Genomic DNA, 23396 nt, shown 5'->3' with positions numbered 1-23396 from the left:
AATAGCATGGAGGACATTAGGAGAAGGAAGGGAAAAATGAAGGGGGGGAATCGGAGGGGGAGATGAACCATGAGAGACTATGGACTCTGAGAAACAAACAGGGTTCTGGGGGTGGGGAAGGGGGATTGGTTAGCCTGGTGATGGGTATTAAGGAGGGCACATGCTGCATGGAGCACTGGGTGTTATATGCAAACGATGAGTCATGGAACACTACATCAAAAACTAATGATGTAATGTATGGTGACTAATAATAAAATAAAATTTAAAAAAAATAAAAAGAAGCTAGAGTAATGACTTGGTACTGACTGTGTCCTAGGGACGGTTCTAAGCACATTCCCTACACAGACCTACTTAACTGACTCCGCAGCAGTAGACACCGTGGCTATCCTCCTTCTGCAGATGGGGAAACTGAGGCCCAGAGAGGTCCCACAGCTGAGAAGTGGAGGAGCTGGGATAGGAGTGGGTGCTGACAGGTGAATGAGACTGATAGCAAAAGTGAGGAACAGATGATTTTTCTGGAAGGTGAGAAAAGTCACTTGGAAACAAGCTGTTCCATCTTTGAAGCTGCTGCTAACACAGGAGAGGGGGTGATGTCGACTTGCCCCGGGCTCCCCTCGGCCATGAAAAGAAGGGCCGAGGACCAGGATAGAGGGTGTGGGGCTGCTGTCGAGACCCTCCCTGTCTACAGCCATGCGCCCCGGAATCTTACAATGAACTGGAAGGACAGCTGAGGAGACACAAAACTCGCCTGGGGCCCTGAAATGCCATAAGCACTTAATGCTGGGTTACAGAGGTACTTTGGTTTTTTGTTTTTTGTTTTTTTTTTTGGTCCTAAGTAAGCTGACTTTTTCAGTTAACTGAACAAGCATCTGGAGCCCATTTTATTTGTGTCTTTTTTTTTTTTTACCTCCTGTCCCTGACAGACAGGAACGGCAAGGATAAAGGCTAGGGTAAAAGGGAGGAGATCCTACCAGATTTTATGGAGACATATGTGAACAGGAAGGAGACCTTCAGGCAGAATTTATTTATAGCTCTATGGGGTGTTTGGATTTATGTTTATGGGTATGAGCATTCAGGAACTGTGACGTTTAAATTCCTTTAATGTTCTTAGAAGGTGCTTGGGAGGATTCATTATTTTAGTTTTCATATTGATGCCGTTGGGAAAAGTTAGACAATTTAGAACATCTTATTTCTTCACAGAAATTCTTACTGGCACGTCTTCATGTGCTGCTAACTTGGGCATTCACTGGTGCTTCACGTTTTGGATGTGGAATCATCACTTTTATCTGGACCCTTTGTTGTGGACGGAGATTCCACTCAGGCGTGTTGGGCAGAAGGCATCTTCCCTTGCTGCCATGTTTTACCCTAGCCCCTCATTACTGTGTTCAAGAAATCATTCCTCTTTCTACCCCTAATTATGCCTCTGGGTACTTTATGGTAAGTGTGACATTTTTCTCTTGACAGGCAGTATTATAGTATAGACCTCTCCTTGTCACTCTTTATTGCTTTAATAACTATGAACTCTCTTATGAGATGTCTGGAGCTTCATCGACATATGTTGATGGCACTATTCTATCTGTCCTGAAATGGTCAAGGTCACAGACATTGTGCCAGAGGAAGGAAGACAGTGAATACACTATTATAAATCGATATGTGCCTTGAAAATGACCCTTTCAGACACGGGGACATTAGTTGGCAAGAAGAAGGAAGTGATGAAATGCAATAATTTTATTTTACTTAAGGAAGTCTCTAGGTGTATGCCAAATGCTTGCTGTGTTTAATCTGACTGGCATGTTAGCACGTCAGAGGTTTAAACCTTTATCATAGTTATTTCATGATAATGAAAAGTGAATTAAAAGATAAGGATGGAGCAATAGTACAGTTTGGGTAGTCAAAAGTTAGCATATGATACATTATTTTAACTTAGGAAATTTAAGTGAAACGTGTAAGAACAGTGTCCATTCCATTTTGTCATTCTGAGCTTTTTGAAAACATAAGCATTGGGGACCATGTTAGGTAGTAAGTTGAAATACTAGTACTGAAGCCCATTTCCCTGTCTTTTGATCTCTCATTCATCCTCAGTAGACATACCTTAACAGTGAAACACCTAACAGGTATATTGGTTTTGTTTCTTGGTGCTCGAAAATGTCCCCAAGGCATTAGTTTGGACTTGCCAGTGTAGAGGTTGATGATTTGTGCTTAATAGACTTCAGAACTCTCAGCATCTGGAAAGAGAAAAGCAACAAAAACAATATCACCGTCTACAGCAATAGCACCCAAAATAATGACAATAGCATTAATTGGTGTCCATGTACATTAATGTTAACCCCTTCAATACCCTGTTTAGACAGGTATTGTCACAAAAGTACAAGGAATCAAGTGTTCAGGCAGTGAGGTTAGACCTTGGGTAAGTTAATTAACCCCTCTCAGAGTTGCAACTTCTTCATCTGCAAAGGAGGAAGTGTTATTATTACTTATAATAATGATTAATACTGACTCAAAGTTTTTCTCTGAAGAGTACATGAGTAATGCACGTAAGCACTTAGCACTGTGTCTATATTATGATTGATAGTTATCATCATCATCATCACTGTCCCCATTTTCCAGATGAGGAAGCGCGAGCACAGAGATTCAAAAGGCTGGCAAATGGGAGGCAGGAATCGTACAAGGGGGCACTGGCCTCCCAGACCCCTCCCAAATCCCTGCTGGTCACAGACAGCCCCCACCCCACTGCATTACGGGAATGTCAGAATGGCGCCTTTTGGGAAAGGACAACACAAGAGTGCAGGAGTGCGATGTAGCCTTTGGCCAGGAATCTGACTCTAACTTCGGGAAGATGTGAGAGGACGTGGGGAAAAGCAATTATTTATAGGCAGGGCCTCTGGGGCCTCAGATGCTGCCTCTGACTGGTGCCCTTCTCCCTCCTGCATTCCTGTCTTCTCCCAGTGGTCCTGCCCTTTCCATGTGTCCTATTACCCAACACTAGAAAATGTTTATATTTATTACTCACTCAGGCCCACTCTCTGTGAACTCCCTTAATTCCCCGGATAACGAAAAGAAAGGAAGGGGAATAACCTACCAGTGGGACATCCCGCTCCCCCTCCTTATGTTGTGTAGACCTGGGGGCTTTGCTTGTCTGCACTGTGCGACTCAACTTAAGCAGCTTTATTTGTAGCATCTTGCAGCAAAATAAATGCTTATCTTGTATAAGAGTCCCTACAGGTGGGAACATAACATTACAAGAAGTTACCCTGGTCTTCTATCTATGTAGTTCCTTTTCTGGTAAAGCGTAAGCATTTGTACCATGCAATGCCTCGCCCCTTGCAAAAATTTGGGAGGAGAGGTGCTTTTTGAGGTTGAAGATGTCTTTGTATGACATCCAACAAGTCTTTGTTTTGCACTTTTGTCTGTTTGAGGGTTTTTAGAAAAAACTTTTTTCTTTTTTTTTTTTTTTAAAGATTTTATTTATTTAACACAGAGAGAGACAGCAAGAGAGGGAACACGAACAGGGGAAGGGGGAGAGGGAGAAGCAGACTCCCCACTGAGCAGGGAGCCCAATGCGAGGCTTAATCCCAGGACCCTGGGATCATGACCTGAGCTAAGGCAGATGTTTAACAACCGAGCCACACAGGTGCCCCGAAAAAATTTTTTTTCTGCAGTATAATCTGGTAGGGATTGGTGAAATCACTGTTCGTTAGTATCTGATCACTTTCCCCACTGTATTTTCATCTCTGTGATTCTCTTTTGTGTTAGACTTAGTTATTTGTATGTTTGTTTTCCTCTGTTGGGACACAGGCTTCTTGCAGAAAGGACAGGCTTTCTTCTCTTCCCTTGCACCTGGTACAGAGCGTTGCTCAATAAACACCAGAGCTCAGGGAGCTAGTGGATCACTGTGTACTAATTTGGGCTAAACCTTCTTGCTGGCCGCTCAGCTGACAAATGAGTGAAAAGGAGAAGGGAGCTCATAGTCTTGACTCCAGAAGACAAATAATTTAGCAATCAGGTGCCTTTGGCAGTCACTAACTGACAGTAGGATAGTGTAGGGAAGAGGTCAAAAGGAAGAGAAAAAAGGGAGAGGGCAAATACCATTTTTCTAGATAAGTCTTCTGAGGCAAGGGAAACAAACGCAAAAATAAATTATTGTGACTACATCAAAATAAAAAGATCCTGGACAGCAAAGGAAAGCATCAACAAAACTAAGACAGCCTACTGAATGGGAGAAGATATTTGCAAATGACATATTGGATAAAGGGCTGATATCCAAAATATGTAAAGAACTGATACAACTTAACACCCCAAAACCAAATAAACCAATTAAAAAAATGGACAGAAGACATGAACAGACATTTTTCCAAAGGAGACATCCAGCTGGCCAACAGACACATGAAAAGATGCACAACATCACTCATCATCAGGGAAATACAAATCAAAACCACAATGAGGTATCACCTCACACCTGTCAGAATGGCTAAAATTAAAAACACAAGAAACGACAGGTGTTGGTGAGGATGTGGAGAAAAAGGAACCCTCCTACACTGTTGGTGGGAATGCAAGCTGGTGCAGCCACTCTGGAAAACAGTATGGAGGTTCCTCAAAAAGTTAAAAAGTTTAAAAAGTTAAAAATAGATGGATGTATGGAATTGTTGAATCACTATATTGTACACCCGAAACTAATCTAACACTGTATGTTAACTATACTAGAATTAAAATAAAATTTTTTAAAAAGGAGGAGAGGGCAGGTAGATGCAGAAGAAAGGACCTGAGGATACAAAAGAGGCTAGGATAGGGAAGCTATTTTACATCACCAATTATTTGTCCCAGTTCCTAACCCCTGTCTCGAGCCAGTGTGCTCTGCCATTATAAACGTCTTTGTTTATTTGTTTGCTTGTTCATTAAAGATTTTATTTATTTGAGAGAGAGAGAGAGAACATTAGCAGGGGGGAGGGCAGAGGGAGAGGGAGAAGCAGACTCCCTGCTGAGCAGAGAACCCAACGTGGAGCTTGATCCCAGGACCCTGAGATCATGACCTGAGCCGAAGGCAGATGCTTAACCAACTGAGCCACCCAGGCGACCCTTCATTTATTTTTTTTAAAGCTTTATCAAGAGATTAGGTTTTATTGGACTCTCAAATCAGAAAGAAGTCAGGGCTGAAACTATTCAGCAGTGAAAGGTAGGCCACTGTTTTCCTTCCTTTAGCCAGGCTAAGAGTTCTGGTATTAGCGGGGAGCTGGAGATGGTAAATCTGAATATCTGATCTCCTGGGCCCAGAACAACTGATAGTAGTGATTGGGAGAGGAAGCGCAGGAGGTAGGATCCACTGTGTAATTAGGGGTAGGTGACACAACAGGTCACACACCAGTGTGGGGCAATTATACGTGTTTTGTCCAGAGCTAGGCAGAATAGACCTCCTGCGTTGGTAGATCTAGATCTCCTAGGAATTTCAGGGGGTTGGTCTTGCCTGATCACTACTTGGAAAGAAATGGCCTTCCATTTTCTGTTTTCATAAACCCTTTTCCCTCTTTTATTCTCCTCTGATGTCTTCTTGGACTAATAGATAAAAAAGGAGAACAGGAAATAAGGCAGTGCTTGGTTGTAAAAACAATAAGCAATATCCTAAAGCCAGGTAACATAGTGTTAGCCTTAGGTTCTTCCAGAAAAAGTCCTCAGACCTACTTTTGCCATTCCTGATATGCTAAGCAATACTTTTATTTACATTTAATTTTGTTTTTTAACCAATCATCATGACTTTCCTAAAGAGGCTGCCTTGGGTCTCTTAAAGCTTACCGTAAACAAAATATATTTCGGAGAGTTCTGCAGAATTTAAAGGTCAACTGGTTGAGGGCCATGTGTTTCCTTTCTAGAGACATCTCTGAAGAGAAAAGAAAGTATAGGAGAAGGAAAAATAATGGGCATTGAGTGCAGTTAAGAGGGAAGCTTTTTTGGGGGGCACCTGGGTGGTGCAGTTGGTTGAGCATCTGACTCTTGATTTTGGCTCAGGTCATGATCTCAGGGACGTGAGATGGAGCCCCACATTGGGCTCTGTGCTCAGTGGGGAGTCTGCTTGAGATTCTCTCTCCCTCTCCCTCTCCCCCTCCCCCTCTCTAAAGAAAAAAAGTAAACACTGATCACATCGGATAGATTTGATTCTTGTTGTAACAGAGAATAAAGGAGCTTCTTCTTATTCCCAAAGATGAATACGATTCCGTTGGCTTGTTCTACGAATGCATGGTGATAGTCAGCTTGGGTCCACTGCCAGCATTTTGGAGTCACTCCATTCCCAGGCCGTGGGGACTATGAACAATGCAGCATTCCCAGTGTGTTCCATCTGTGGCACTTTCTGTCATTTAGATTCCAGTTTGCTTGAAATAGTTTTATTTACTCTAAAGTAGGATGGTGCTGTGTTGCCAATGACAGGCTCTGCAGCCCCATCAGCACAGAAAATGGGACAGTATTAGGGAATAAAAAGCTAACAGGTGGAGGTCGGATCGAGCCAGCCGTGGGCACAGATGGCAGTGCAAAAACCTTACCTTTGTTCTACTTCAGGCCTGCTTTGTATTTCCATGTTCTTGCTAACGTGCCACAAAGCTCCCAGAAGCATGGCTCTCTGCATCCATACTCATAGGAGAGGCAACCCTAGAAGTTCATTTTAATGATCTGGTGTCAGCAATTTTTTTTCATCTTCTCATGCACTCTGTTACCAACTGTACTAAAGGATAACATAATAGGTACTGGAGATCAGTGAACTGGTCCAGAGGCTCAGTTCAGTTCATGTTTATTGCCTTCCCTTATTGTGCTTCAACACAAGGGTGATAAAGATGAGAAGAGCGCAGTTCCTGACTTCGCCAAGAGCGCAGTTCCTGACTTCGCCAAGAGCGTAGTTCCTGACTTCGCCACGCTCACAGGTTGAGCCGAGAGAGACAAAGGCAAAGGAAGCGTGGGCTCCGGTTGAGACATTGTCTCTGTTTCATAATACTTTTGGAAAAAATGAGTCAAGTGCTAGATTTCTTGAACAGCTCTGACAATCCATTTTGGCAAGAAGGTTGGAGATGGAAAGTCAAATGGATAAGAAGGAGGGAAGGGGAAATTTGGTGGTGGTGGTGTGTTAGAAGAGAGTGAAGGGAATTTTTCCCTTCAATTTTTTTGTATTTTTATCTTTAACTTTTTATTTTATTTTAAAGATTATTTATTTATTTGAGGGAGAGAGGGTGTGCATGAGCTGGGGGAGGGGCAGAGGGAGAGGGAGAAACAGGCTCCCTGCTGAGCGGGGAGCCCTGGCTCGGGGCTCGATCCCAGGACCCCGAGACCATGACCAGACCCTAAGGCAGATGCTTAATGGAATGAGCCACCCAGGAGCCCCTATTTTATTTTATTTTTAAGGACAGTCTACACCCAATGTGGGGCTTTGAATTCACGACCCTGAGATCAAGAGTTGCATGCTCTACTGACTGAGCCAGCCAGGTGCCACCCCTTTGATTTTTTTTTTTAAGATTTTATTTATTTATTTGACAGAGAGAGACATAGCTAGAGAGGGAACACTAGCAGAGGGAGTGGGAGAGGGAGAAGCAGGCTTCCAGCCGAGCAGAGAGCCAGACGCGGGGCTTGATCCCAGCACCCTGGGATCATGACCTGAGCCGAAGGCAGACGCTTAACGACTGAGCCACCCAGGTGCCCCCCCCACCTTCGATTTTTTTAAATTGAAAAATTTCGGATTTATAGAAAGTTAGAAAAATAGTACAATGAGTACCCATATACCCTTTACATAGATTTATCAATTGTTAACATTTTGTCACATTCATTTGCACGATTTGTGTGTGTATTTTTTTGAACCATAAAAGTAGGTTGCAGGCCTCTTGACATTTTGCATCTCAGTATAACAGGCATGATCACACCCTTGAAATATACAGTGATTCTATAATATCATCCAATATAGAATCCATATGTAAATTTCCCTAGTGGTCCTAAATATGTCTTTTACAGATATTTTTTCCCTCCCCAATTCATGATTTGATCAGGGTTCCCACATTCCATTTAGTTGCTGTGTCTCTTTGACTCTTTGGATTTATATTTTTGTTTTGCTTTGTTTCATGACACTGAATCTTTGAAGAATTTAGGATGGTTATCTTGAAGAATGTCCTCTATGTTGGATTTATTTGATTATTTCTTCATGGGTAGATTCAGGTTAAACATTTTTGGCAAGAATCCCAGATGGATGTTGTGGTATAACAGCTTTGCATCTAGAGTTCATGAACCTCATGGATTTATGTGTGTGTATCTATCTGTATTCTACTGGGAAGGGGGCTTTAGTTCTTATCAAATTTCCAAAAATTCTACGAGCCCCTGAAAAGTTAAGAATTGGGGTAGAGGAGTAAGTTGTTATTAGCAGGAGGTTAATAGTTATTCAGTCTATGCTTAAATCTTAAATCTTCTTACACCCTTAGATATTGTGTGCATTTTTAAACACAGTATTTTCACTTGTAGGTTTTTTTTTTTTTAAAGTAACGCTATACATGGTAAAACATTCAAATAATACAAAAATATACAAAAAATTATCCTTTGGACTCCAGTTCTTCAGGTCCCCTGTTTTTCTTGGCACAAGTAACCTGCATTTCCAGTTTCTCGATCCCTCTAGATTAAATGTACAGGTAAGTATAGATGTGGATATGTGTACTTTAATTATTTTATATAAGTGGGAGAATTTTACAGAGGAGGTGTGGTATAAGTGAACTTGATTTATTAGATCAACTGCAAATATCTGAAGTGGAAAAAAATCAATTGCATGTAGTCGGCAACAAACACGATACTAGTAAACACGAAACAAAACAAAGAAACCGAAGCAGGAGAGAATCAGTGCCGCTGATCACCCCGGCCATGTCACTCGATGAGGGAGCAGTAGATAGACACGCCCACCTCCTGCTCCTTCAGCTGGGCTCACCCTCCGAGTTTGCACAGCCTGAGCTGAGGGTGAGGCTAACTTTTTCTTTCTATCGGACTGTGGTAAGGACACTTCATATGAGATCTACCCTCTCAACAGATTTTAATGGGCACAATACAATATTGTTAAGTACAGGTGCCCTGTTGTACAGCGCATCTCTAGACCTTCCTCCTCTTGCATCACTGAAACTTTACACCCGGTCACTAGTGACTCTTCCTTTCCCTCCTCGCTGCCCTGGGCAACGACCATTCCTTACTTCTATGAATTTGACTACTTTAGAGACTTCCTCTAAGTGGAATCATGCAGCATTTGTCCCTCTGTGACTGGCTTATTTTGCTTAGTATAATGCCCTCAAGATTCGTCCACGTTGTTGCATACTGCTGGACTTCCTTACTGTTTATGGCTGAAGAGAGGCTAGCTTTTAAAGACTGTGTTTATCGCACAACATGGCCCCTACGTGGAAGCCAGCTTCATCTGATGTGTCACTGAGGAGCTAAAATGCCTTTTGGTGCCAAAGGAAACCAGCTCAATGCAGGATTTACTGAGAGAGGGTGTGAGGCTTTGCTGAGAGAGGGTTTGTGAGCCTCCAAGCTGGCACTACTCCAAGGGATCTTCCAGGGACGATGTTTGAACTGTGTGCATTTCCAGCGTTACCCACTGACTTGAGAACCCGGGGCCCCTTGCTCAGGTCTGTGCTTTTAACAAAGTTAGCAGAATATCTTGTTTGTTTTACACCAGCACATAGAAACCTAACTTATTTTTTTAAATAGCTATGTAGTATTCCGTTACAGGAAGGTACTAGAATTTGTTCAAAACCAGTTCTCTACTGCTGGATATTTAGATTGTGTTCAGACTTTTGCTACTACTATTATAATGCTGCAAGGAATGATGTGTCTTTTGATAATAATACATTTCAGGGATCTTGAATGACCAAATGATCATAGGAGAACAATTAGAATACTTTTGCTATATATATTGGAAAATATGGGCTTTGTTTTCTTTTCTGGTTACTTTGTATTGATATTATTTTGGTACTAATTCCTGTGATTTCAACTTTTCAAAGTGGAATTTAAAAAATATCAATTGCACCTGAAAAAAGTCTAATCAGCATAGTTTTAAAATCCATTTAATGGCATTAGGATCCCCAAAGACAACTTACCAAATATCTTTAGTAGTTAGTGTTTATTCAACAAATATTTCTTGACTATGTACCAGGAACAATATTAAGGGTTTTAATAGATTTTATGCCTCCTAGTATCACTGAAATTTGGCTGAAATTCAAGACTAAGAACTAGTTATAAGATAATTACTCATTTATTCCATTAAGTCTCTAACAAGACATTTGTATACTAGTGAGGTGGAAAGGAGGAGAAAAGTAATACATTTGTATTAGAAATTGTATTTTAATGTATCTCCTAGGTAGCAGTTATAGAAACAGGTAGTTTTCTTTTTCCTTTTTTTTTTTTTAAATAACTATTCTGAATACTAAGGCTTAATGTTAAATGGTTTTGGAAGCCTTGACTGTCCTAGATTCTAGGATGAAATTTTTATTTTTTATTATTATTATTTTTTTAAGATTTTATTTATTTATTCATGAGAGACAGAGAGAGAGAGAGAGAGGCAGAGGGAGAAACAGGCTCCCAAGGAGCAGGGAGCCTGATGTGGGACTCGATCCCAGGACCCTGGGATCATGACCTGAGCCGAAGGCAGACGCTTAACCATCTGAGCCACCCAGGCGCCCTAGGATGAAATTTTTAAAATATACCATATTACAAGCTATTTTCTGTTACAAAGGCATAACTAATCTCTGATTAAGATAGTAAACCTACTACACATAAATGGATTCCAGACATTTAAATGCAATTGATATGTTTCCCTTGGTTTGATAGAACAGAAAGTTATTATTATATTTATCCAATTAACATCTACATGTTAAAATTGTTTTATCTTTTAATTTTTAGATGGTTTAGATGTGAATATGATACAAAATTTTAAAATAGTGCAAAAGACATCTATGGAGCCAACCAATATAGCCGATTTCTTCTGAGACATTCAATGCAGACAGAAGAAATTATATAGGCTTACATTTTCACCTCGTGTCCTTCCCGCCTTTCTATTCTCCCTCTTTAATAATTGGTATGATCAGTCCTTCCTAATTCTTCTTTTTATCTTTCCCTAAATGCTTTTTTCCTGGCTCTTATTGCTCATTTAGTTTTATACCAAAACCTTAAAATCAACTTGTCTAGATTGAAAAAAAAAAATCCTTCTAATAATTTTGGGAGTGGGATGCACAATATTTATAAATTCACTTTGTAAGAACTGACATCTTAAGATGCTGAGTCTTTTAAACCAAAAAAAATAATATTTTTGTTTCAGTCTTTTAAAAAATGACTCTTAAGTTTATCTTGAGGAGTTTTTATCTTTTTATTAATTTTGGGGGGTAGTGATTCCTTCTATTATATCTTCTGGTTGCTGTTTATATGTATGAAGACTACTGATTTTCCATATTATGTTTTTTATTATACTGGATTTTTTCATTGTTTGTAATAGTTGTTCAGCTGATTCTCTCAAGTTCTCCAGCTAAGCAATCACTTTATCTGCACATACTTGCAGAACAATATTAAATTATTGATGATAAGTTGTATGGGTAGCTTAACTTACTTAGGTGCATAGTTTCCAGCAAAGTCTGGCAAACTGCTTAGCTGAAAAGCAATATAAGCTATTAAATATGAACACAAACAAAACAACCAAATCTACAGTCAACCACAACAACAAAACAAAACAACCAGCCAACAAAAACTGTTCTTGTATGCAATCTTGTGAATCAGGCTTATCTCACTTAAGTAAAAACCAAACAACAAAATCAGACATTTGGATACTGAGGTTAAGATCTGTATCACTACCATGAATAACCTATAATTTCAAATTTTTTGTGTTCCTTAAAACTCATTGTTCTCAGTTTATTAATCTTATATTAAACACGTGACAAATTTGGACTGATAAAACATTCTAATAAAATATTACTTTTATTGTCTGTTTTTTATCTTGTAGATCCACACAGGATTTAATATGAAAACTGAATTTGGTTGACAAGGAAAATGGAAAACTCTGGATTTAGTTCTCTTGCCTCTCTCACTTTGCTGGCCTAGAGCTTGTCATAGTAGACCAAGAGTCAGTAGGTCAATGGCCCAATACAATAGTCCTTGTCTTTTATGCTGGAAATATCTGTAGAGAGGGAATCTTAGACTCCCATAAGTGAAATTCTTAACAATACTAATTGTTTGCTTACCTGCAATGTATGGACTGTTAAGATAAAGCAGGGTGGGAACCTGACCTATCCAGGCATATCTTTCATCTGAATATGAAGGAAATGATTCATTGATACTCAACCCAAAAGACCTTGCCTGGAAAACACAGCACAGTATTGCATAATCAAGCATTTTGAAAACAAAGTATCCGAGAAAATAGTTTGGAAATCAATTCCCATCATTTTCTCTTTTTAGCTTAACTATCATTTGCTAGTGTCCATAGTAGTAACTACCCCTCTGCTTTGTTTTGCAGTTTAGTGTTTTCGAGGTAGCCTCCTGAGGTGCTGAGTGGGTCTCATCCCCTCTCATTTAACAAGTGAGGAGAGGGAGGCTCACAGAGGTTCAAGACTCATCCAGGGTTGTGTAGGCAGAAAGTGGTAGAGCCAGGAATGACTAAATCTAGGCCTGCCTAGGAAGTGAGAGGGCATGGATTATATAACTTCATCTTTTAGAAATTCAGTTTTTTGATCTTTGAATGAGCACAATAGTTATTTTGCATGCAGTATTGCTATAAAAATGAAATGAGATAACGTAGGTAAAACATCCGGTCAGTGTTTAACATATGCATGAAGCTTAGCACATATTTATGTCATTTGTTTTTTGGCTCTTTATTCTCATTGCCATGTTTATAGTTCTATAGCTGTGGGCTTAATTAGTACATTCAAATTTCTGCTGCCTAGTTCCTTATGTATGATAATTGTAAATTAGGGTATTGAGTCCTGAATATAATGCTTTTCCTGGGACTTATAGCAAGTTTCTTTTGGTATTTTAGTTTACTGACCCCTTCCCCCACTTTTGGGCTAAAGGCCAAGAGTCTCTTGAAGGGATTAAGATGAACCTACAATTTATTGAATCTGAACATTAAATAGGGCTAGAGTGAAGTTATAATACATCTGCAAGGTGACATATCTAAAGGGGCAATAAGCAGAGGGCGTAAGCAAAATCATAAAAATCCATTTATCTGCCAGCACATTTATGTAAGAGATTACACTACTGGTTAGGAATTTCCTGCCGTATGTCTTTTTTCTTTTCTGTTCTTTTTTTTTTTAATGGAATTTTTCAATAGCTTGTAATGGGCTGTTGCGCTTCCTCTTCAGGCTTGGCTGTTATCAGTTGCACTCAGATATGCCTTCCTACTCAGTTTGGAGTATTTTGTGACACTTATGAATGAATGCATCTATTTTTTAACGATTAGAATGTTGATTTATATCATAGAAGACTCATCATTTCTGTTTCCACCATACACAGGGCTGTTGTAAGAATTTACTCTTTTCAAACTACATTCATCATTTGAACCTCCAGGAAAAGAGTGCCATAAAATCAAAAGCTGCATGTGAATTTTACAAGAAATAACTTCCTGGGGCGCCTGGGTGGCTCAGTTGGTTAAGCGTCTGCCTTCGGCTCAGGTCATGATCCCAGGGTCCTGGGATGGAGCCCGCTTCTCCCTCTCCTCCCCGCTTGTGCTCTCTCTCGCTATCTCTATCACTCACTGTCTCTCTCTCTCAAATAAATAAATAAAATCTAAAAAAAAAAAAGAAATAACTTCCTACTAAAATAATATGCAATGGTAACAGTTGAGAAAATTTTCTAAGTAGGTGAGGAAACACATTTGAGTGTTTCTAATTACATGAATAATGCCAAGTGAAAAGAGGAGCATGTAGAAAGAACATTTGGTGGGTAACAGAAAATCAGAGTTTGAGTCTGAGCTCCGTGACCTACAGTGTGAGCAGGGGCAAGACTCCTTTTCTTCAGCTGTAGAAATAGGCACTGTATCCTGGCCCTGAATCTCTTTTATTTTATTAGGACAACTGTACCTCCCCAGAAAATCTTAGTTTATAAATGTGACATAAAGCTTTACTCGTGTAGCCTTATTTCAATGTGGTTAGATACGCAAATGAAATCTTTGGCTATTGCAATGTTAGTACAAGGAATTAGTAAATAGCAAGTGATATAAAAAAAGTAGATTTATATTTTCTAACTTTCAATGGAGAAACATGGTTTTATGTTTTATTTAAAAACCATTTAGATTCAGCAGTAGCTGATTCGATAAATTAATTAGCCACCTAAACATAAACCACCTTCAATCTTTTTTTCTTTTTTATCAATTTTACATCAACAATCTGCCAGCAAAGAGAAAGAAAATTAAGATTTTCTCAAAATGACCTTTACACCAGTTGCATACAATGGATGTCAGTTGTATCATATCAGATATTTGATTCATCTAAATTAAAATTTCTGGTATATTATACAGGCCTAAAGATTAAAAAAAATTTATGGCTTTTTTTTTTTTTTACTGTAAAAATAGAGTTAATTTCCAGAAATTCAAGTGTGAGTAAATACAGGGACTATTGGAAAACTTCATTGTGCTAATGGATAAAAGGAGAAAAATGAACCAGAGATGCATACCCTTGGAAAGGAGATACAAAATTATCGCTATGTGCAGGGGATTTGATTATTTGTTTGGTAAAGCCGGAAAATCCATCATAATACTTTTAGAAGCAACAAGAGAATTTAGTAAGAAGACAGGTTAAAGTAAATGCACAAAATTCAATAGCTTTCTTTTATACCCCAAATTAAAAAATGTAAGGGGAAAAAAGAGTTCCATTTTCACTAGAACAGGAACCCCACAAGGGCAGACACCATCTTGCTTACTGCTGCTTCCCTAGCTCCTAGAACTGTGCCTGGTACATAGTAAACAATAATAAACATTTATTGAATAAGTGAATAGTAACAAAAACATCAGAAATGGGGGTGCCTGGGTGGCTCAGTCCCTTAAACGTTTGCCTTCGGCTCAGGTCATGATCCCAGGGTCCTGGAATAGAGCCCTGAGTCAGGCTCCCTGCTTAGTGGGGGAGTCTGCTTCTCCCTCTCCTTTGCCCTCCCCCCGACTCGTGTGCTCTCTCTCTCAAATAAATAGATAAAATCTTTAAAAAACAAACCAAAATCACAAATGATTAGGAACCATTGTAATATGAAATACATAGGGCCTTTATGAAGAAAATTATTAAAGTATACTGAGGGACATAAAAGAAGACTTGAAAAAAAAAGAAAAATAACTGGTTCTTACTTGGAAGAATTCAATGCTATAAAGTTTTCAGTTCTTTCTAAAATAATCTCTCTATTCAACATTAATCTTATCAAAATCCAATGGATTTTTCTTTTTTAGTTGGCCAAATCAATTCTGCATTTCATGGAAGAATCATCGTGTAAAAAGGGCTGGTGAATTCTCAAAAAAAGGTAGTGGCTGTATATAGGATGGTTTTTCTCTACCCGATATTCATTCATTCAACAACTGTTTTTGAGGATCTACTCTGTGCTTGGCAGTGTTCTAGGCACTGGGGATGCAGAAGTGCATAAAACAGACCAAAATCCCTGTTCTTGTGGAACTTAGTTTAGAGATGCAGACAGTAAGTAAAAAATGTAGGATGTCAGATGGTGATGTGTGTTCAGGAGAAGAATGAAACCAAGAAGGGACTCGATAGTGGGAGGGTGAAGGGCAAGGTGGAGGTAGCCAGAAGTTGTGGTTGTAAGTAGGGTGCTCAGGACAACTCTCACAGAGAAGGTGGTATTGGAGTAAAGACTTGCAGGAGGTGAGTCAGGAGGTTATCTGGGATATTAAAACTACAGTAATTAAAACAGTGTGGCACTAGATCCAAAAAGCCACGGAAGGATGGAACAAAATGCTGAGTTCAGAGATTGCCCCAAATATATATGGAGATTTAGCATGTGATAAAGTGGCCCCAAAGATGGACTTTTTATAAATGGTGCTGGGACAGACAACTCGCTAGCCATTTTGGGGGAAAAGAAACGCTGGGATCGTAGTTTACATAGACAGAGATTGCAAATGGATAAAAGATTGTAATGTTAAAAAACACACATTAAAAAAATTTAAAAAAAACCACACATTAAACTGCTAGATGATGCTTAAAGTAAATATTTTTATACTCATACCCTGTGACTAGAGCAGCCTTTGAAAGTGTGATAACAGGGCCACAAAACACAAACGAATGGCCCACAAATCTGACCATAGAAGTTTAATATGGCAAAAATAAAACAAAATAAACAAAAATCAAAATCACCACCCACAAAAGTTAAAATTTTTTGAAATACAACACATATCACAGAAACACTGTATCTCCTTATTCTAATTTTTTCACGCTTTCCGAGGGTAGTGTATACATTTCATGTGGTAATGTCTCTTTCCCTTTGCTCTTAGGAACTGTTAATAATGCACATTCTAGTCAACTGCCTGCTAGAAACCAGAAATAAGGTATACAAAGAGTTTTAGAAAACAACAACAAAAAATTTCTCTTGCAGACTCCAGTAGCAAAAGTAAAAAGAATATGAACATAATTCACAAAGAAAGAAATACAAATCGCCAACAAAAGTAAAAACATGTTTAATCTTGGGAGTAATCAATAAAAGATAAGCCAGAACAACACTGAGATGCACTTTCCTACCAGCTGGGTTGGTGAGGTTGAGGAGGACTAACTCTGAGAGGCAAAGGCGGTATCGCATTCTCAGTTAGTACTCAAGGGAATGCACGTTTGTATAGCCATTCATCAAAACTAAATATGTTCACGCCTTTACATTTTTTTCAGATTATTTTCCAGATATAATTGAACAAGGAATCAAAGATGTAGATATAAAAATGTTGACGTCAGTCTAGCTTGCAATAGTAAAAACCTGGAAGTGAACTCGATGCCCATAAATAGGAGAAAGGCTAAGCTACAGTATCTATGGACTGTATGGACATATTTATTTATATGAAAGGATGTCTACAATAAATTGCTAATTAAAAAGCAGACTACAACAGTCATTTTGGAAGACAGTTTGGCAGTTTCTTACAAAACCAAACAAACATAGTCTTACCAGTAGTCGCAGTTCTTGGTATTTATCCAAAGGAGTTGAAGACTAATGTCCACACAAAAACCTGCACATGGATATTTATAGCGGCTTTATTTATAATTGCCCACAATTGTAAACAACCAATTCTTCAGTAGGTGGATAGATAAGTAAACTGTGTGGTATATCCAGACAATGATATATTATTTAGTGATAAAAAGAAATGAGCTATCAGGACACCTGGGCGGCTCAGTTGGTTAAGCATCGGCCTTTGGCTTAGGTCATGATCCTGGGGTCCTGGGATGGAGTCCTGCGTCGGGCTCCCTGCTTCTCCCTCTGCCTGCCGCTCCCCCTGCTTGTGCGTGTGCTCTCTCTGACAAATAAATAAAATCTTAAAAAAAAAAAAGAAAAAGAAAAAAAAATGAGCTATCACATCAGGAAAAGAGAAAAGACCCAGAGGAACCATCAGTGCATGTTGCTAAGGGAAAGAAGCTAGTCCAAAAGGCTACATAATGTGTCATTCTAACTGTATGACATTCTATGACATTCTAGAAGAAGCTAAACCTTGGAGACAGTAAAAAGACCAGGGGTTGCTGGGGGCTGGGGGAAATTAAGGGAGGGACGAATTGATGGAGCACAGGGGACTTTCAGGACAGGACAGCTATTCTGTATGATACCTAATGCATTTGGTAAAACCCATAGAAAAGTGAATCCTAAGGTAAACATTAGTTGTTAATAATAATAACAATAAATAAAAATAATAATAATAAATATTGGTCCATCGGTTGTAACAAATGTACCACACCAATGCAAGATGTTCATTATAGGGGAACTGGGTGGTGAAGGGTGAGGAATGAATATATATACTCAGAACTCTCAGTTCTTACTTTCTGTTCAGTGTTTCTGTAAACCTAAAACTGCTCTAAGAAATGGTGTATTAGTTTAAAAAAAAACAGACTATAAAGATCATGTATGTACAATTCTCTTTCCTTAGCGTGTGTATGTGTGTTTGCGCATGAGTGTGAGAGTATGGGGGACCTGTGTGGAAATACTCAGGAGGGTTACATCAAAATGTTAATTGTAGCATTTTCCAGTGTCGGGACTGTAAGTGATTTTCTCTTTTTAACTGGTGTCTTTCTGCACTATCTAAATATTTTATGGTTGTTTGATAACCAGGAATAAAAAAGTATTGTTTTTTAAAAAAAGACGACAGCAACAGTTACAGAGAACACGGGGCTCCTGGGTGGCTCAGTCAGTTAAGCTTCTGACTTTGGCTCAGGTCATGATCTCAGGGTTCTGGGTTGGAGCCCCGCATCGGGCTCCCTGCTCAGCGGGGAGCCTGCTTCTCCCTCTGCCCCTCCCCATGGCTCATGCTCTCTCAAATAAATAGACAAAAATCTTAAAAAAAAAAAAAAAAAGAAGAGAACACCACCACCAATGACAAAAAGCAGCAAATCTATGATCCTACCATCTAGAGATAACCACTTTAACATTTTGTTATCTGTCCCTTCAGGCTAGTTATAATAACATATGTATCTTGTGAAATATATACAGATACAAACATTATGGGTAATTTTGCAACATATTTATACTTTATATATATATATAATTTTGTTCCATTTGTTTTAAGCTTACTTTACTCCTATTAAGATTTACCATGCTGTGAAAATCCTTTGAAAGCATCATTTAAAAAAATGTTGTGTAGTAATCTATACTGGGAAATCCTATCACTTACTGAATTTTTTTTTCACATTTTGATGTTATAAACAACATTGCAGTGAACGGTATTTTATAAAGGTATTACATGCTGATTATTTCAGGGCCAAGGGCATTTCTTTTTTTTTTTAAAGATTTTATTTTTATTTATTTGAGAGAGAGAGAATGAGAGACAGAGAGCATGAGAGGGAGGAGGGTCAGAGGGAGAAGCAGACTCCCTGCTGAGCAGGGAGCCCGATGCGGGACTCGATCCCGGGACTCCAGGATCATGACCTGAGCTGAAGGCAGTCGCTTAACCAGCTGAGCCACCCAGGCGCCCTGGCCAAGGGCATTTCTAAGGTGATTCAAAAGTATCACTTCAAGTAAGTAGCAAACCAGATAACTAAGTCCTTAAGATGAGAAATGGTTTAATCCCATCCCTGTTTGCATGGAAACATTGCATTGAACCAATTTAGAGTCAAGTGTTCTTTCTAACCTTAAAATTTTCCAAATGTACCTGATGCCTTTATGAAAAAAGTCCTAAAATAGAAATCTGAATTTATAGACATTAGAAGTGGCTATTCAATTTACAAAAGATGTGATACATATAGTTCAGTCAAGATACCAAACATCTTGGGGCGCCTGGGTGGCTCAGTTGGTTAAGCGACTGCCTTCGGCTCAGGTCATGATCCTGGAGTCCCGGGATCGAGTCCCGCATCGGGCTCCCTGCTCGGCAGGGAGCCTGCTTCTGCCTCTGCTCTCTGTCTCTCATGAATAAATAAATAAAATCTTTAAAAAAAAAAAAAAGATACCAAACATCTTGAGAATGATTGCACTTAACTTTGGAGGGGGGCGTGAGAAGCAAGTGTGGAACTAAAGATCCTTTGGAAAATCTCATGAAAACTATGGCTCCTGCAATCAAAAAAATGTCCCTGTGTGGGTATACCCATATTTTTGGCCCTCTGCTGGATGTGATGATGGTCCATCTGTGATCCTCAGGTTGAGGCCCCTCCTGTAGCATTTGAACATGACTCAGGACTTCAGTTCACTGAGGCATTTCAAACAAAATCACTTTCTATTTGTACAGTATTTTATAAAAAAAGTCTTTTCCTTTCAGGTTTGATTCAAGCACCCCAATTGACTGAAATAAATAACATGAGCATTTCTGATGATATGTAGGTTTTTTAAAAAATAGTTTTACTGTTGAGCTTTTTTTTTGGTCAAATATTGTTTATGAAGAATGTTAAAAGCAACTGGAAAGGAAAAATGTCACAGAGAACAGTTCCCCTGGGTGGAGTCTAGGAGATTCATGCTGTATATAAGCTGCCTCTTATCAGAAAGTTACCAGTGACGCCATATCTTTCTTAGTAAAGCAGGCAAGACTTTTTTTTTTTGACCCCTTGAATTACTTACTGATATCAAGGGGAGACAACCCTGATGTATTCATATATTTTCAAAGTATATAAAGTCCTCTGTTACCAAAGGAATTGTTCCACAGAAACCCAAGGCTTGAGGGTATTCCTTTTTAAAGATATTTTATTGACCATTGTGGTTTGGAGATTAACTGAGTCTATACCTGGAGATTAATTTGGAGGAGGTGATGAGGGGACTAGCATATGGATGGGGTGGAGGGAAAACAGGGAGTATTGGGCTGTTTGGGAATAAAGGCATTTGAGCCACTTGAGGGATGTGCATGCTGCCCCGGGGGCTCCCTGTGCTTCCCAGGCTCGGTGCTAAGTGCTCTACCCGTATCTTCTCATTGTTCTCCTAAACAAACCTGTGAGGTGGCAGATATTACCTCCTCTTAAAAAATGAGGAAACGGACCCAGAGAAGTTTAAGTAAATGACCCAAGTATTTACCCGAGTAAATAGCAGAGTCAGAATTTAAACTCAGGAATGTTTGGACCCCAAACAGACCTACATGCTTTACCATGATGCACACCTCCATCTAAGCAATGCTGATGTTATGTAATTTCTCCCAATTTGGTTTTTGGTTAGCTGCCCAGAACTTTTAAAAAACAAATGGCACATACTCCAGTTTATTTATTTATTTTAAATATTTCTTTATTTATTTCAGAGATGAGGGGAGGGGCAAAGGGAGAGGGAGAGAGTCTTAAGCAGACTTGGCTCTGAGAGCCGAGCCCAATGCCGGGCTTGATCTCATGACCATGAGATCATGATCTGAGCCAACACCAAGAGCCCAACACTTAACTGACCGTGCCACCCAGGGGCCCCACTCCAGTTTATTTTTATTCAAAGTAGGAGGAACTGTTGTCACCAGGATGGCAACATAGGTCGTTCCTGACTTCACTCCCCTTCACAAGAAGAACAACTACCAACTATTCAAGAACAAGACCCACTGAGAGAATCCTAGAACACAAGGATAAGACTGAAGCACCTCCTGTACCTCAGAGGCCAAGACAGACTGCCTGAGAAGGAGGAGACAAGTGGCTACATGTTGACTGTATTTCTCAAAAGAAACTTTTCAGGCCGGGAAAGAATAGGATGAATATTCAAAATAACTGTCAACCAAGAATTCTATACCTGGAGAAGCTGTCCTTCAGAAACAAAGGAAAGATAAAGATTTTCCTGAACAAACAAAAGCTGAAGGAGTTCATCTTTATAGCAGCATTACTTACAATAGCCAAGACATGGAAACAACGTAAGTGTCCATCAGTGGATAAATGGATAAAGAAGATGTGGTATATGTACACACACACACACACACACACACACACAGTGGCAATACCTGGCAAGAAGCACAGGAAGAAGACTATGGCCAGATTGAGTGGTTTCTTTTCCACAGGAGAATACAATTTCACAGAATTGGGAATTTTAAGAAAATATTCCCCATGTCTGATAATCATTTATTCATCAAATTTTTTTTTTGGTAGTAGATGCTGGAAATACAATGATGAAATAGTCAATGTTTCTGTTTTCAAGGAACCCATAGATGAGAAGGAAAGAATATATAAAAAAATTTCAGTGTAGGGTATCAAGGGCCATAATCACAGGGCCTTATGAATGCACCTGGGATAGGCGCCTGAGTCTATTGAAGGAGTCACAGAGAAATTGTTCCAGGGGAGGAAACATCTGTTTTGAGCATAACTGTCTATTCAATTTGTGGAGTCCTGTGCAAAACAAAAATGCAGATCACTTGTTCAAAAATATTAAGAATGGCAATACGGAGACAAGAGGATTAAATCAAGCGTAGGCACTTCTAATTGAATTTCCTTTCACTTGGACTTCAACACCCACAAGAGGAAAATTCCAAACCATTGTTTAACAAAATGAACCCAGTCTGGGCACTTATGCCACTTGTTTCTTTTGAAATGTCGTTATTACACAACTAACATCTGTGGATCTAAGAGAATATATTTAAATCAGTTAGGTGTGGCTGTAATTTTTGAAAGAACCATAGAATATTAAAACAGGTCATGATTGTTTATTATTTATTGCATTTCGCTCAGAAAAGGGCAGGGAACTTTCTGGGAACTTCAGGGAATATTTAAATACCTTTTTTAGTATTTAAATACTAAAACCAAACCTCTGAAAGAAATAATTTATGTAAATGATAACAAGTTAAGTGTTAGGGGCGCCTGGGTGGCTCAGTTGGTTAAGCATCTGACTCTTGATTTTTTTTTTTTAAAGATTGTATTTATTTATATGACAGAGAGAGAGTGAGCAACAGAGGGAGAGGGAGAAGCAGGCTCCCCTCTGAGCAGGGAGCCCAAGGTGGGGCTCCATCCCAGGACCCTGAGATCATGACCTTAGCGGAAGGCAGATGCTTAACCGACTGAGCCACCCAGGCGCCCCTGACCTTTGATTTTGACTTAGGTCGTGATCTCAGGGTCGTGGGATCAAGCCTTGCATGGGGCTCCCACTCAGTGGGGAGTCTGCTGGAGATTCTCTCTCTCTCCCTCTTGCTCTGCCCCTACCCACCCTCTCTAAAAATAAATAAATAAATCTTTTAAAAAAAATGTTAGGATGTTTGTTGGAAATGAAAACAGAAACTCTACATGTTGATTATCAAAAGTAGAGAACATGGTATCTGTGGAGTATTGTATTATTGTTAATTTTTTACTGCACTTTCTTTTATTATGTTATTTTACTGCACTTTTTAATAATTTTACACATGTCTGTTGACAGCCATACAATTTGCAGTGCTTCTCTCTGGGAGGAGTCTACTTCCAGGTGTCATTGGTATCATGCTGGGCCATGTGATTTGCTTTGGCCCATGGAGTGAGAGGAAGCGATGTATGCCACATCTGAGCACGAGTTTCTGGCAAACACCGAGGGCCATTGCAGTTTGGCATCTATTTTCTCTCCCCTGCCACGTCCAGTGTGTCCTGGAGAGAAGCTGCTCCTTCAGCTTGGATCCTGCATAAAGAAACAGGAGCAGAGCCATAGCCAACATATGAAATGGGACTGAGAAATAAAACTTTGTTGTTGAAAAGCAACTGAGATTTTCGAGTTATTAATGACCATAATCGAGTGAAAACTGGCTAATCCAGTATCTTATTTATCACAGGGCAACAATTCACAAATCCAGTTTTTGCCTGAAGATGTTCATTGATCCTGGTCCTTTAGAGAATGACATTGCTCTAATAATGATG

The 23396-nt window shown here is 39.4% G+C and overlaps 1 long non-coding RNA gene across 1 annotated transcript; it reads left to right on the top strand.

Annotated features, from left to right (window-relative positions):
• The first annotated feature begins 278 nt into the window (after positions 1 to 278).
• LOC135364335 (uncharacterized) lies at positions 279 to 23208 on the top strand. Its single transcript, XR_010411215.1, has 3 exons — positions 279 to 522; positions 1201 to 1437; positions 22930 to 23208. It is a non-coding gene; the product is annotated as an uncharacterized LOC135364335 (long non-coding RNA).
• Positions 23209 to 23396: the final 188 nt, after the last annotated feature.

Source organism: Mirounga angustirostris, unplaced genomic scaffold (assembly GCF_029215605.1).
Source record: "Mirounga angustirostris isolate CCGP_5_RB_7025 unplaced genomic scaffold, mMirAng1.0.hap1 SCAF_5, whole genome shotgun sequence".
In the NCBI taxonomy this organism is placed as follows: Eukaryota; Metazoa; Chordata; class Mammalia; order Carnivora; family Phocidae; genus Mirounga; species Mirounga angustirostris.
The sequence above is the reverse complement of the archived record's forward strand: the minus strand, read 5'-3'. Positions and strand labels throughout refer to the sequence as shown.